This window comes from Ornithodoros turicata, chromosome 1 (genome assembly GCF_037126465.1).
Source record: "Ornithodoros turicata isolate Travis chromosome 1, ASM3712646v1, whole genome shotgun sequence".
Taxonomy (NCBI): Eukaryota; Metazoa; Arthropoda; class Arachnida; order Ixodida; family Argasidae; genus Ornithodoros; species Ornithodoros turicata.
In genome coordinates this window covers 186,931,134-186,946,374 of record NC_088201.1, presented here as the reverse complement: position 1 = coordinate 186,946,374, position 15,241 = coordinate 186,931,134, and the positions used below count along the sequence as shown (strand labels likewise).

The window sequence follows — 15,241 nt, the reverse complement described above, 5'->3', positions numbered from 1 at the left end:
GCATCTTTGTGCAAATATTGCTTGCTACGGCGCCTTGGAGGCATACTCACAACCACTAACAACAGCCGCTTCACGCGGTCATCCGGAAAGATAACTTAGCAAAATGCGAGTGTAAGCAGTAATAACTAATAACACGACTTTCATAAGGTCTGCGTCGTCTGCATTTTGCGAGGGAACAGTGACCACAATGTTGCTTGATTTTCGTGTCTGTTTGCTATTGACACGAAAACCAGGCAACGTAGCACATGTCATACTCCTCCAACTAAATATACATATGTACGGCACGGGAATAATTACTGTCTTTGTAAAGTTTCAGGGCAAAATATATTGTCATAAAAATAATTAGTGCTTATTTTTCTTATCGTCAGCGGCAGACACTATGTTATCCACACGATGGGTGCCGTTACGTTTGTATAGCATCCGCGTTTAGCAACACTGGCAACACCGCCAGCCCCGCCGTGATTCACTTGCAGTTTTTGCTCTGCATGTGCGCGCTTTTTTTTGTCTGCTGAATTTAGTTTCGTTTCGTTGAACGCGGTGAATCGTTGCTTCTGCAGCATCATCAAAGCGACATGTACGCATACGTGCGATACATAGAGGACGAGGTGAAGGCAATTTTGCCCGTGTCTCTCATCAGGAGTTTTAACCCCAAAAGTTGTGAAGATTATGACAGATCAACCGTCAGAAAGGCGTTCTGGCGCTCGAAGAACGGCGACGTCATGAACTATTACGATGCCAAGGTTCTACTGCTTGGAAGTAAGTAGTATCTTCAATGTACACAGTAGCCCTGCACGATTTGTGTCTGTCAATGGAATGTCAGTATATTTACTTTGCCAAACGAAACTAGGTAGCCGACGCGTCGGTACAGACGCCGTACGTTTCCTCTATTCTTCGTATGTCATCTCGGTTCAAACACTGCCCATCCTAAAACGCGACAGTCGCTCAAGTTCACGTGTATTGGATGTCTGCTCAAATCGTTTTCGTGAACGAAAGACACATTTGATCGGATGTTTGGATCAGCATGGCGGACACGACGGGGCAGCAGGTTGCAGCAAGCGTTCCTGCAGTACGCAGCTTCTCAATGAAGCGTGTTCTCACATTGCTTACTCTTTTGTCACAGAATGCAAGAATGACCTCATAGTGGAGATGGCAAGTAAGAGGATGGCTATTCCTGATATCATAGAAAGTTCGGAGCCGACTACAAATGACGAAGTGGTTGCAGAGGTATGTAGGCTGTTCCTCTCTCATGTCAGCCATTAAAGAAGTATTTTTTTGCCTTTCGTGTTAGAATTTGTTTGTCGGCAATACTGTACGGGCAAGCAGCGGTTAGTGAAGGTGAATGCTCAAAAGACGCGGACAGCATGAAACACAATGTGCACGCAGAACATTGCTTTTAAACGCAACAAATGGGTGTCCTTATTAAATCACGTGGCAGACAAATCATGGCACCACTGCATGCCCTTCCTCGTATAATACAGCCATTTTTTAAGTTATAACAGTACACATGTAGCTTGAGGTTGAGGCATTGTAACATTTATGCGATTTCCTGTTGCACATGACCAAGTCGTATCAAGCCCCTCTCTGCATGTGGTGAATATATATTGTGTTAAGTCGCCGTAGACCTCGAGGGCAACATGGAGACATAGGACTATGCCAACGTCGTTTATTCCTGGGGAACAGAACAAGAACACCGAACGAGCGCACACACTCTTGATAATCCCGATGGGGCTGAACCAATGTATGCTGTATTGGACATATGTAACATATCCCCATGCGATACTCCCGCGAGGCTGCTTCCTTAACCACTCGCATTCATCTCCGCGAGCGAAGAATGTATGCTGTGCATTGACCGTGGGGTCTCTGATAATGTGGCGCGCAATTAGACACATGGAAGCTAGCTCACATGTTTTCTTTCCGCGAGTATTTAATATCGTTTTTATACAAAACACGCACTTCTCCATGTACGTCCTCGACATGAAACAACAGGGTGTGTAATGGACTTAAACTAGGTGAGATGTTAGGCGTGGTGGAACATGCTTGTAGGTGAGTAGCACGAAAAACATGGACACTTCAAAAAATGTTTAAAGAAGGCGCTAGTTTGTGTTCTTCTGTGTCTGTTTTTTTTTTTTTTTTTTTGCTACTCTACTACAAGTCTAATGGAAGCGCGCATAATATGTTTTTGGAGCCGTAATTCGACAGCACGGCAATGGCTGGCAACTTCAGATTTATAATTGTGGGTGGGGTTGTCCTGCGACTTTTAACTTGTCTCGGAGGACCATCACAGTTGTTCTAAACCACCATGTGGGCCATGTCTTAGAATGTGCGTGTTTCACTTGAGAACTGAAAGAAAATGTACGAGGGTTGCCACAGTCCCCGGTCACTTCTGAAAGTTGTCTGCTCACGCTGGTGCACTAGCGCGTGCAAAAGCTGACAATTTCTCTATATCCTATCACGGACTTTCCCGCAGGGTGACGTAGCCATTCTTATTGTTGCCAACACAGATCGCAGCATACTCTGCAATCTTTCTCAATTTAATTCGGTTATTTAATAACCGTGACGTGCTTATCGTCGGGTAAATTTGTGGTATTCTATTTTTAAGAAAGGGCAATCAAATGGTACACTTTCTGAGAGGGGCAGGGTGTTATAGACCGTCCCTTTGAGAGCAACGTGTCATCTTGTCCCATGTTTCGAGCACTTGGAACATTCTGTGTCTGCAACATGTCAGCGTTCAAGCTTTTAACAGTCTCTATTGCGTTTTGAACTCTATAACAATGCAGATGCCTTCGAAGGACCCCAAGCTTCAAAAGGAGAACAAAAAAGAAGCACAAAAGAGACAGCTGAAGGAATTAGTGAAGAAAAGGCAGACCCTGAAAGACTTGTCTGAAAGCAGTGATGAACACAACGATCTTGTACCAAGGAAGAAGCTGCTTCTCGAGAAGGAGAAGAGGAAACAGTTGGAAGAAGACAACAGAGCTCTCAGAAAGGAACTTGATGCAGAGCGAAAGCTCTGCAGGAAGCTCCAAGAGGCACTGCTGGAAAAGCGTGATGTGTCATATTCGACCGTGCTTACTGCAGGCACCTCGTCTGGTAGTTGTCTCATGTGCTACCTACACTACTGTATGCATGAGATGCTGCTCAATTATTTCTTTCAGTAGCCAGGATCGAGAGTGCACGAAGTGGCGCATCCTCATCATACTCCTTACCTTACGAAGACTGTGAGTTAATGGTAAGTTATGCAGCAGTCATGATTAGTTTCATCATCTTTTAAAATGCTGAACTGATTTTTTAGTATAGGGAACCTAGTCCTGGAACAGGTAGCCACTCTGTTGAACAGAGTCAAGAGCCAGAGCAGCCGCTTACATCACCTGTGCATATGACCAGCATAACATTGCAGGTATGATAGAATTCAACTCCGCTCTATGTCTCCTCACGTGCAGTCTTTGAATAGTCTCGAGGGAAGAGCATGAGGCATGTTGTATACAGGATTGGGTGACTGCTATTCTTAGTAGTTTGAGGGACGCTCATACCATCATTAACAGTTTGCTTTGTGTATAGCTTCGTTGATTTGCTGCTTTCAGTCTTCACTGCAGTTGCATATGTTACACATTCTTCAGGAACAGCTGGCTGCGCACTCTCAGAGCACGGGCACTTCAGACGGGCTTCTTCGGGCATCTTCACATCGCACTGCTGACCCTGGGAGCTGCCAGGGGCCTATTGAACCACGCCTTTTAAATGTACCACATACCATCATTAACAGTTTGCTTTGTGTATAGCTTCGTTGATTTGCTGCTTTCAGTCTTCACTGCAGTTGCATATGTTACACATTCTTCAGGAACAGCTGGCTGCGCACTCTCAGAGCACGGGCACTTCAGACGGGCTTCTTCGGGCATCTTCACATCCCACTGCTGACCCTGGGAGCTGCCAGGGGCCTATTGAACCACGCCTTTTAAGTGTACCACACTCAGTTTTGAATAGTCAGGTAGTTGTATTGCTCTACTTTATAGTTAGTGGTGCTTATCATGCTTCCGACTCACTACTGGAAATCATACCTAGCTGTATTATACATTGCATTTTTTTATCACTGTGTACAATGTCACATATTAAAGAAGGTGGACTCCTAAATATTTAGGCATCGCTGTAGCATCTACCTTAAATGTGGGATAGCCATATTGGCCAAGTGTGTTCCAAGGCGAAAAGAAATTGAACTTATCTACTAGAGCGGTCACTAACGGCATACAAAACTATGGTTCGCCCTATATAAGAATGCAGCAGTATTGTGTGGGACCCATTTACAATTGATAAGTCAAATTGAACAGATTCAGAGAATGGCAGCTCCTTTTATAGTGGGTAATTTCAAAAAGAACTGCTTTTGTGACTCGCATTCTAGAAGTCTTGGTACTAAAAGCCTTGCACACAGATGGAGAATGGTGAAGTTAAAAACCTTTTCTCTATCGCACTGCAATATGTTACCAGGCAACATGTTGACCATCTCTTGCTCAACCGTCCAGTGACTAATTAACTGAAATCGTTAATTAAATTTTTAATCATAAAAGCTACGAAGTTGTCCCAATGAGAACATCTGATCCTTTCGGTCACCTGATATCGTAGCCGTTCTTAGAACGAAAATCCAATCGTAGATCATGCACAAAAAATATGTGAAGCATGGCAGACCAGCGTGAAAAAAAATTTTTTTTCTTCTTTATCTTGTTCATTGCGCATTTTCGGAGACCCATCTTTCCTTCACCCCCAATGTGAGCGGATGAAAGAGCACACTATCGCCTCTTGCACCCTGGAAAAAGATTAAAAGAAAACAGAAAACCCAACCCAAGATAAGGGCAGTTCCGATAGCGTCACCCAATACATGTGTTTGTTTCGTTTCTTCAATACATGAGGCGGCACTGTGCTCCTTCACTGTCTCACATTGGGGGAGAAGGAAAGACTTGTGTCTGAAGATGCACAGTCAACAAAATGAGGGAAAACGTGTTCCTTCATGAATTTTTTGTGGACGATCTATACCAAACTGATTTTTGTTCTGAAAATGGCAAGGATATCAGGTGACCGGAAGGAAGAAATGTTCTCATTGGGACAACTTCATAGCTTTTATAATTAACAACTTAATTAACGATTTTTGGTAATTAGTCATTCAATCGTTGAGCAACGGATGGTCCAGAGATGATAGAAGTGAAAACAGGATGTCATAGCCCTTATTGTTTTTTTTAATGAAAAATCTGTATCGAAAAAAAAAAAGGCGCCCTGTATACAACCTCTGTTATCGTGGTCACTTTAAGGATTGCATAGTAAGCCTGAAAAGCCATATGATGCTACAGTAGATGTGTTTAAATATTTGTATTTTCCGCACATTGCTAGAATTTGGAACTCATTGACCCAGTCAGTAGTAAGTACAGATGACATTTCTACTTTTTATTCATATTGTGGAATCCGTTGAACATACTTTGTAAAACGTGGCAACTGCAAAAAAATATTTTGATGCCTAGGTTCACATGTGTTGTGTTACTTTCAACTTCTGTATTACTAAATCCCCTAAAACAGTCCCGTAGGGACTAACAGTATTGACAATACATAAATAAATATCTGGCTTTCAATGCAGGTGACCAGGACTGATAACACTGCTGGGCAAGTACCAGATGAGGGTGCTCAAGGCTGTTCGACAGAGCACCAACCACGGCCTGTCAATCGTGAGGTATAGGGATTTCATCATAATTAGTCATTCCTGGGCAGGGTGTCGAACCGACAAATTTATGAGACCAAAAGGGACCTGTTTGAGAAGCTTTTGCACAAAATCTTAGCCTTATCAATGTGTTAGCCTTAGAACTCCCCCAGTTGGAAAATGGTGGCCACCTGGTGGTTTTCTGAAGCCGTGTAGAAAAACCTCGCCCCTCCTTTCCTCTTACCATACCCCTTGCTACGTTTGCGCACTGGTAGCCCTGGTATAAGGTGTCTGCCTTCACACCGCCCATATCATCCTTGTCTAAGTGCCTCACCAAAAGCACAAAAATGCTGAACCATTTGCAGAGCTGCTTTGGAACAGTACTTTTCATTACTGTATGTTCAATTCCAAAATGTCATTAGAACATTGCTTCAATTCCGGTTCGACACCCTGGTCCTTGTCCATATTAATATTGCTGTTTCATTGAGATATTTCCTTCCATTTATCGACTATCCTTTTGTTTGTTGACCAAGAGCGAGGGAGGCTCTGCCTCCTGGATGCGGGCCAATAGGAGGACATGGAGGGCAGGGAATTCCCCGACCTATGCTCTTGCCTGAAATGCCGCAGCGTTAGTACTTGGGGTGTGCGTGACAGAAGTGCAGCTGGCACTGCTTTTCGTGCGGCAAGGCTTCTGCATGGCTCACCAATGTAACTAACGGCTTTGCCGGTGTGTGACACAAGTGCAGCTACCGTTGTTTTGCCTGCTGTAAGGCTTCTGCCATGGGGCACCAGTGTAACCAGCTGCTTCGCACTCTATTAACCAGAGTACGCACGTTCCTTCCAGTTGGCCTTGTTCCCAGGTTAACGGACGGCAAAGCCGTAGGTTAGATTGGTGCGGCATGGCAGAAGCCCTGTAGCAGGCAAAACAATGGTAGCTGCACTTTTGTCTAAGGCTCGTTCCCAGTGAGCATGTTCAATGTTGAATTTGTGTGATATCCGGAGGCGCCGCTACAAGAAGTAGACTGCTGGTCACGCACGCACACCTAAAGCATTAACGCTGGAGCTCGATCTCATAGGCAAGAGCAGAGGCCGGGGATGTGCCCGCCCTGCGCATCCAGGAGGCGGAGTCCCCCTCGCTCTTTGTCAAGAAATGAAAGGATAGCCCCAAAATACATGTAAGGCACCACGTGAAAGTAACACGAAGGGAAGAGAACAGATACACATGGGTGCATTACAGAAGCAGCTGATTTATTGAAACAGAACTTACGTGTGTCGTCTTCTGTGTCCGTGTCTCTCGGTCTTCTTTGTGTGCCTTTGCATTACTTTAACGTGGTACCTGTCAACCAAAACATTCTGCATCTTTGTGTTTACAGGCAAGGCGTGCCAAGGTCAATAGTCGCACCCCGCGACCATTTTTGGGGCGGTCCTGTGCCAAGAGTACCCCAACTCGGCCAAACTTAGATATTGCTGGCAGTGAGGTACGCAAACATTTTTATTTTGCTGTGTGCTTTGCTTCTCTTGTTTGTTTTTGTTTCTGAAGCCTCAGTTATATTTGAAATGCAGTTCACAGAGGAAAATGGGAAGAAATTTGGGACATTCATCGATATTCAGTGGAAGCTCCCTCTTGCTTCTCCACTGCGCTGCTTTCCTGATGCTTCTTAGGAGTGATTTCTATGTTCTGCTCTCTTTTGATAGGTGACTCTCGAGGATGGCATCACCATTAGAACAGAAAAGCTGGAGTGGGTTCTTGGTGCGACAAAGGATTCTCTCTTTTGCCGTGATATGGCGAGGACATTGTGGAGCACAGAAGAACTATCAGAGCGGAGCGTGACCGGCGAGGCTTGCAGGCGCTTGGCGAAGGACGGAGTACAGGGGAAGAAGCGCCTGACTCCAAAGAAGGTAGATGCTCTGGGAAGTGAGTGTATATTCTCTTATTTCGTTCTCTTTACTGGTATCAGATGTCAGTGTACAAGGAGAGTTGAGCTTTTACTTGAAATACAGAACATTCCAAAACAATACTGTGCGTGTTTCGGTTTAATATGTACAGTAAACGTCAGTAAATTCTACCCTGACGGGAACATGAAATTTGATAGAATTATCTGAAGGTTGAATTAAAGAATAGGCGGAAAAATTATAGAGGTCAATGACACCTTTGTGCATTCCTCTGCTGTTGCTCGCACTTGAAACGCTAGAAACATTGAACATAGAGCTTACGCGCGCGCTACAACATCGTTGTCGAATGTGTCCTGCCTGTGCAAGACGGCGGAAACAAAACTGAAGATGATTTCACGGGGACCTCGCAGTGTGCATGCATGCACGCACACAGTGAATGCTCTCGGCGAATCGTCTTCAGTTTCGCTTCCACTATCTCGTCCGGGCAGGACACGTCCGACAACGATGTTGTCCACCTCCACGAAATCATCGAAACTCAGCAAGCGCACGTTGTGTATCGGACTCTTGTTGAACCAACAGTTTCCGAACAAAAGCCCGGTGAAACATGAAACAAAAAATTGAGAGAAAAATGAGAAAGATGTTTTCTCGTCACCTGGCACTCGTCAGAACTGCGAACCACCACCAAATGGATTGAGTTTTGTTGCATCGTGCGCCATCGGATGCGTACGCAAGGGATGCGTGATGGTTCTGCACAGTGCGCGAAGCTCTATGTTCTGCCAACCACAAACACTGTCGCTTACGTACGCAAATACAGTAGTGTATGGTGCACAAAATCTTGCGTTTATCAGAATGCATCGGTACTGTTCAGTCGCCATCTGCCACCTGAGCTTTAGGGCGAACTTTCTGTTGCTATGTGTGGTGAGGGCGAAGCAGGTGCCTGGTTCGTGGATGCATGGATCGAATTATATGATGTGCACTGTTTTCACGTTTGAAATACTACACTCTTTTATCAATAGAAACATATAGGCATTTGACGGGACGTCCGAATTCGATCGAACTAAGCGAAAAAAACGAATTATCGGAAGTCTACTGTACAAGCTTTCACGCGGTGGACCACACTTCGTCACGTGCAGGAGAAGTTGTACAGGCTCACACATGTATGTTTAGGGAGTTACGATATGGTGCGTCGGGAAGATGGGATATCGGGAATGCACACTGAAGGAATACAATACAAAGAGCAGAATTATAAGCCTACTTCACAATACGCTATGCAAGGAGGTCAGCCGTTTGCACAAACCCTCAGGTTTCTCCTTGTACCTGCAGAACATGGCCCTGAGGCTGGACTATCATTATATTTAAAGTTGGCGCGCTCCAAAGCCGCTGTGGTAGGCTCGCTGTGTGGGCGAAGTGATGCATTTAACGCCAAGTTGAACATCGGGCCAGTCTCATTTTAATCACTTTCAAATAAGATACCATAACAACTGCACGTTGGTTCGTCATTGAGCACCCTTCTTTTTGTTGTGCCGTTCTACAATCTTGCAATGTGTTTCAGATGCCTACTGGGAATACTTGAAAAGAAATCGGGACACTGATCAGTCAGGTGAAGAACGCTTCGGCACAATGACAACGCATCTGCGTAACCTCCTCTCTGACATCAACAGGAAAAAATAAAGTAGGAAAATGGTCCACATGTGATTTTGTGATTCTATGTGCATGGCTCTACACATCAAGGGGACTGAAAATAAGATACATACAGACATATTCAATTCAGACACGTCAGTATCAATCCCTTTTTAGCTGGTATACAGCATTCATGTATGGCACACATTCTGCTGTAGCAGGTATGCTGGTGTAGCAGGTATGCCGGTGTAGCAGGTGTGCCGGTGTAGCAGGTGTGCCGGTGTAGCATGTATGCCGGTGTAGCAGGTGTGCCAGTGTAGCAGGTATGGCGAGACATACCAGTACCAATTTACGAGATGAAGCTATACTGGCGCAGTCATACCAGAATTTTCCAGTAGGGCAGCAAGGCAACGTTACCGACAAATTCCACCAGCGCTCTATCAAGAAGTCAAGGCGCTACTAAGACAGATGCAGGAGCAACGAGTCATCCAGCCCAGCAAGAGCCCGTGGGCATACCGATAGTTCTGTTTAAGAAGAAAGATGGAACTCTGCGCTTCTGCTCAGATTATCGGTGCCTGAATGCGAGCACAGTACGTGATGCCTATCCACTTCCGCGCATTGAAGATTATCTGGTATCCTTGGGCCGGACACAGTACTTTTCCACGCTTGACTTAGCCAGTGGATACTGGCAGGTGCCGGTGGCAGAAAAGGACAGAGAGAAAACGGCTTTCGTCACCCCTATGGGGCTGTACGAGTTTCTGAGAATGCCCTTTGGCTTGAGCAATGCCCCGGCTACCTTTCAAAGACTCATGGAAATATGCCTAGGAGACTTGAACCACGAGTGCCTGCTGATATACTTGGATGACATAATTATCTTCTCGGAGACCTTCTCTGAGCACCTGGAGCGACTGGATCAGGTGCTGGGGCGACTGGAGCAACATGGACTGAAATTGAAGCCCCACAAGTGTCATCTGCTCCGAAAGAACATCGAATATCTCGGCCATATGGTGTCTAGTGAGGGAATCCGGCCCATGAACACAAAGGTTTAGGCTGTGCAGCAGTGGCCGGTGCCCCGCACACTTGGTGAACTCCGTGCCTTCCTCTGACTTTTCGGGTACTACAGGCGATTTATAAGAGGGTTTGCTGAAATCGCGGCGCCCCTGTATGCCCTCCTGAATGGGAACCCTTCTGGAGAAACGAAGCAACTGGCATTGTGGCCACCGGAGGCGGACCAGGCCTTCCAAGAGTTGAAGCGACGACTGACCACTGCCCCTGTTTTGGTCTATGCTGACTTTACTAAGCCCTTTGTGCCGCAGACTGACGGAAGCTTAAAGGGACTAGGGACCGTGCTCACCCAGATCCAGGACGGCCGAGAGCGCGTCATCGCTTATGCTAGCCGCAGCCTGAGAGAAAGCGAGAGAACTACAGCCCCTTCAAACTCGAACTGCTTGCAGTGGTCTGGACGGTGACGGAAAAGTTCGCGGACATCTTGACAGGCACGGAGTTCCTACTGATGACAGACAACACCCGTTGGTCCACTTGGAAACTGCGAAGCTCGGAGCCTTGGAACAACGCTGGATGGCTCGTCTGGGTAAATTCAGTTTCAAAACGCAGTATCGGCCAGGGCGCAGCAATGGTAATGCAGATGCTCTCTCTCGCAACCCCAATGAAAGTCCCATGGGTCCCACAGACGACGAGCGTGAAGAAGACGAAACCCCCCACTTCATAGAAGGAAGACATCAAAGACAGAGTGCTATAATGCAGGAAAGTGAAGACTGCTCGACAGTTGGTGCCGTTGAGGACTGGGTAAACCGCCAAGAGCAGGACCTGGTCATTAGCAAAGTGACGGGATGGCTTCTCCGTCGTCACAGACCTAACGGCTCAGAGCGAGAGGCCTTGACAGGCAGCGGAAGAAAACTCTGGCAACAGAGAGAGACCGGCTGGCAGTCCGAAATGGGGTGCTGTGTCGGAGAGTACAGCTCCCAACAGAACTCGGTGCTACATGGCAAGTGGTTGCACCCACCGCAGCGGTGCAGGAACTCGTGGAATGGATGCACGAGAAGAAGGGACACTTTGGTCCTTCCAAGACGTTCTCCTGGCTGCAGCGGTTCTTTTACCACCCCAACCTTCGCAGAGTCACCCAGGATATCTGTGCCGGCTGTCGGAACTGTAACCTGGCTAGAGTTGAGGGGCAGCAAGCTCCAATTTGCTGTATCCAGACAAAGTACCCACTGCAGTTGGTGATGATGGACTACTTGACTGTTGAGGAATCCCCACGGGGATTCAAGTACCTGCTAGTTATCATCGACCACTTTACCAAGTTGTGCGTCGCAGTCCCGAGTCCCGACACGCACGCGATCAGACTGCGGAGTCCGCAGCACAGGCATCGTGGAAGCACTTCACTTTACCATATGGGTGTCCTGCACGGTTACACTCGGATCAAGGTGCATGCTTCGAGGGCAAAGTGATAGAGGAGCTGTGCAGACTGTACCAGATCAAAAAGACTCGGACGATCCCCTACCATCCACAAGGGAACGGTGCCTGTGAACAAATGAACCGGACGGTGCTGCAGCTCCTACGGACGCTGCAAGAGCACAAAAGGGAGAATTGGCCTGAATACATCGCAGAGATGAAGTGGGTGTGCAACAACACCGTACACTCGACCACGGGCTATTCGCCTTTCCTGCTGATGTTTATACAGAAGCCGACACTGAAGACTTTTGTTTAAGTTTAATTTGTACAAGCTTTCGCGTGGAGGTCCACGCTTCCTCAGGTACAAAGTGAAGTGGTGACACACATAAGTATATATAGTATAGTCGTATACACGACTAAACACACTGCTGTACAAAGAAAGGGAAGGGGAAAGGAGATATGGTGCCACATGTCTGTGTACAATGAATAGCTGGGCAGACGGATAAGTGACCTCTAACCGTTTAAGAACAGTAAAAGGTGTTATTGTGATCAAAAAGGATCGCCAACCCAGTTTCGCGGAAGGGGGGTCAGGAGTATGGGAAACGAGTGGCCCAGAATGGACAAAAGGGAAGGTAACGGATTATCTAACGGAGTGCCAGACGATGACTGAAGCGAAGATTCAAGAATTGTGCACAAATAAATATAGATATATAACTATTCAATTTACATAAGCGGATATAACGAGCCAGGACTAAGATTCAGACCATTTGGTGTGAGACACTTGAATTGCGAAATTAAGTAGGACTCTCTATTGTTACGTTTAATGTCGGTGCGGAACCCAGATTCTAGCAATGTAATTTTCAAATCAGTTTCAAAATCGTGATTAGGTTGATTGAAATGAATGGCGACAGGAGTTTGGCGGGCATTTAGGATACCAAATTTGTGGCCATAAAATCTTTTTCTCATTGTGTTGGAGGTTTCACCTATGTATTGTGAATTGCACTTGCAGCAGAATATCAAGTAACAAATATTGGGTGAATTACAGTGGAGTGAATGACGAATTTTCAAACAGAAGTCACCCAAAGTGCTACCGGCAATGGTGGACGGCGCGATAAATTTACAGGTCTGGCACCGTGTAGTACCACAGGGATAATAACCCGGCGAGCGCTTCACCATGCATGATGACGTGAGGATGTCACGCAATTTTTTGTTTTTTATCTACGGAATGCTACTAATGGGGGAGTCGGAAAAATTTTCTTTAATTGCTCGTCAGCATGTAATATACCCAGCAAACACACATGATTCCCAGATCATCCCGTTTTCATCTCACGGCCTCATCGGGATGAGTTGATCCATGCATTGTCCCCCAGATCTCCGGGAGCGAGCAATAGGAAATCGTCCCATATTCATCCCTGTGAGAGCTGCCTGCGAGAATGCAGACGCCGCGAACCCTTCGCGCCTCCAACTGCGCTTGCGCGGTACGCAACTGCGGCTGCATTTCGTAACGTTACTACGTGATCCTTAATATGGTCGTTACCGAACACGAGGTAAAATTTATTAATTTCATTCTTCATATTTACGCATGGCACCACCAGTATTTTGTGGTTTTAATAAGATACGCGACTTGCGCGGCTTCTAGGCGGCCAGTGGGAGCGATATTCAAACGTTCAAATCGTTCAAATCGTTAGCAAGCTCGTCCGGGTTGCAGGATGGAGCTGTTGTGGTGTGATGTTACAATTGTGAGCGAGTTGTGCGTTGTGTTGTGAGTTGTGTGAGCGAGTTGAATTGTGTTCATTTGTTTGACTGCTTGTGAGTGTAGCTGGGAGAAAAGACACCTCTCTGGAACCAGACTGTACGCTGAGGTGCCAAAAAAAATGTGGATGCCATCACGCACATCTCGACGAAATGTCAGTGTCCCCGTGAGTGAGAGCCTGCAAGCAATACGTTCCGTAAGGTACAGCGGCGAAACTAACAATGTAACGGCAACGAGGGTAGCCGGTACCCTCAGTCAGGGCACGATAATACGAGTAACAGCGGTCCAATGCTCTTGGAACGCGGCGCGTTTCTATCCCGCAATTATCAAACAAGTGGTTCGCATGTCGCGGACATTTATGAAGACGCTTCCGATGAAGGTATAGAAGGAGAAGTACATGTGTTACACCAGCGAGGGTCACATATGGCTCATTTGAGCAACGCTTGTACGGAACAGGCGTTACCGATGGCAAAGTGTCGACGACTAAAGTGCATGGACGCTTGTATACAGATGTTCAGTCAGAGGTGCAATTCTGAAGGGCACTCTCCACTAACATACATGGACTTGAGCGACGTTCAAGGTAAATTAATCTATATTACCACAATTTAGGAAGCGTAGAGTCACTATATTATTCTTTGTAGAAAATTCTGTCACGCCAACTTCTGCAGCGTGACTGTTCTCCCGCACGGAAAGACCTCCCTTGTATGTCAAGTGAGTTATTGTTACAGAACATGATCACTCTTTGTTGAAAATAGGAGAAATGCTGTCACGCTGTCTCTGCTGCACCGTTAAAAATCGCAGACCAATCCAAGATGTGCCGCCTCCACCTACTTGGCAACCTTATTCTCACCGTATGATTCATTCCAGTGTTTCATGGCCTTGCATTGAACGTGTTGTACTTTAACGCTGGTAAAATTAAGACATTCAACATGCAGTGAATGAAGCTGGGCATCCGGACCCTGAATTTCCCATCGGGGTACGCAGAATTATGTATTTCCAGCCATACAAAACGCTTTTGAACATGCTTTCAGCATGGTTGGCAAACCAATCCAACCTAAATTTCAGAACCGCTGGATGACCTTGACACTTTATGCGCTTCATATCGCTTTCGACATTGTCACACAGAGTCCCACACAGTCCGCCAAGTATACAACGATGCAATGGCAGACGAGGGAAATGAATGAGCGTCTACTTCAGCCAGTGTGGCAGTCAGCCCAGCTGTCTCAGTCCCAGCGAATAAGGCAACCAGACGCACAAACTTCACAGTATGGTATGCCAATAGAGATTCTCCCAAACGATATTGTGATGCGTTGACTGTTGTATGGTGAACTAACTGCAAAGCAAACTGTTTCAGCTGTGCGTATCCCAAGCAGAAATCAACAAGATGAGCGGCCCTTCCCCCGTACTGCTGCAGTGTATATCCTGCACATGGTAGGTAACATGGTAACATTTTCCTGTATGTTAGAAGTGCATTGCAGATCATAATTCTGTAGTCAGCATCATAAAAAAGAAAAAAAAAGGATCGCGTATTATACCAAGCATACGATTCCCTCTGTCATTAATTTATTTCCTTTTCTTTCTCCCAGATATTGTGCGTGAGTAGCTGGGGCTCTTAACGAGTGCCTACATCTCCATTTTTCTTCTTTTTCATTCCATTCATGTTGCACATATTTCCAAATCTGTAAACACATTTTTAACACTCTGTACTCATGAGACAATCATGTGCTTTGACGTAAAAAATGTCATCTCCTGTTTAGATTCCAACATCCTGCCGCGGACCAGATGCTTTGCACATCGGTCACAGGTGATCAGAATATTTTATTTAACATAATTATCTAAGTACACAAGTCACAGGTATGTAGCTTTCAACGTTTTCCTTGATTTTGTGGCAGATT

The 15,241-nt window shown here is 46.1% G+C and overlaps 1 long non-coding RNA gene across 1 annotated transcript; it reads left to right on the top strand.

Moving 5' to 3' along the window:
* The first annotated feature begins 7,367 nt into the window (after positions 1-7,367).
* On the top strand, positions 7,368-9,247 carry LOC135374139 (uncharacterized). Its single transcript, XR_010416773.1, has 2 exons — positions 7,368-7,583; positions 9,114-9,247. It is a non-coding gene; the product is annotated as an uncharacterized LOC135374139 (long non-coding RNA).
* Positions 9,248-15,241: the final 5,994 nt, after the last annotated feature.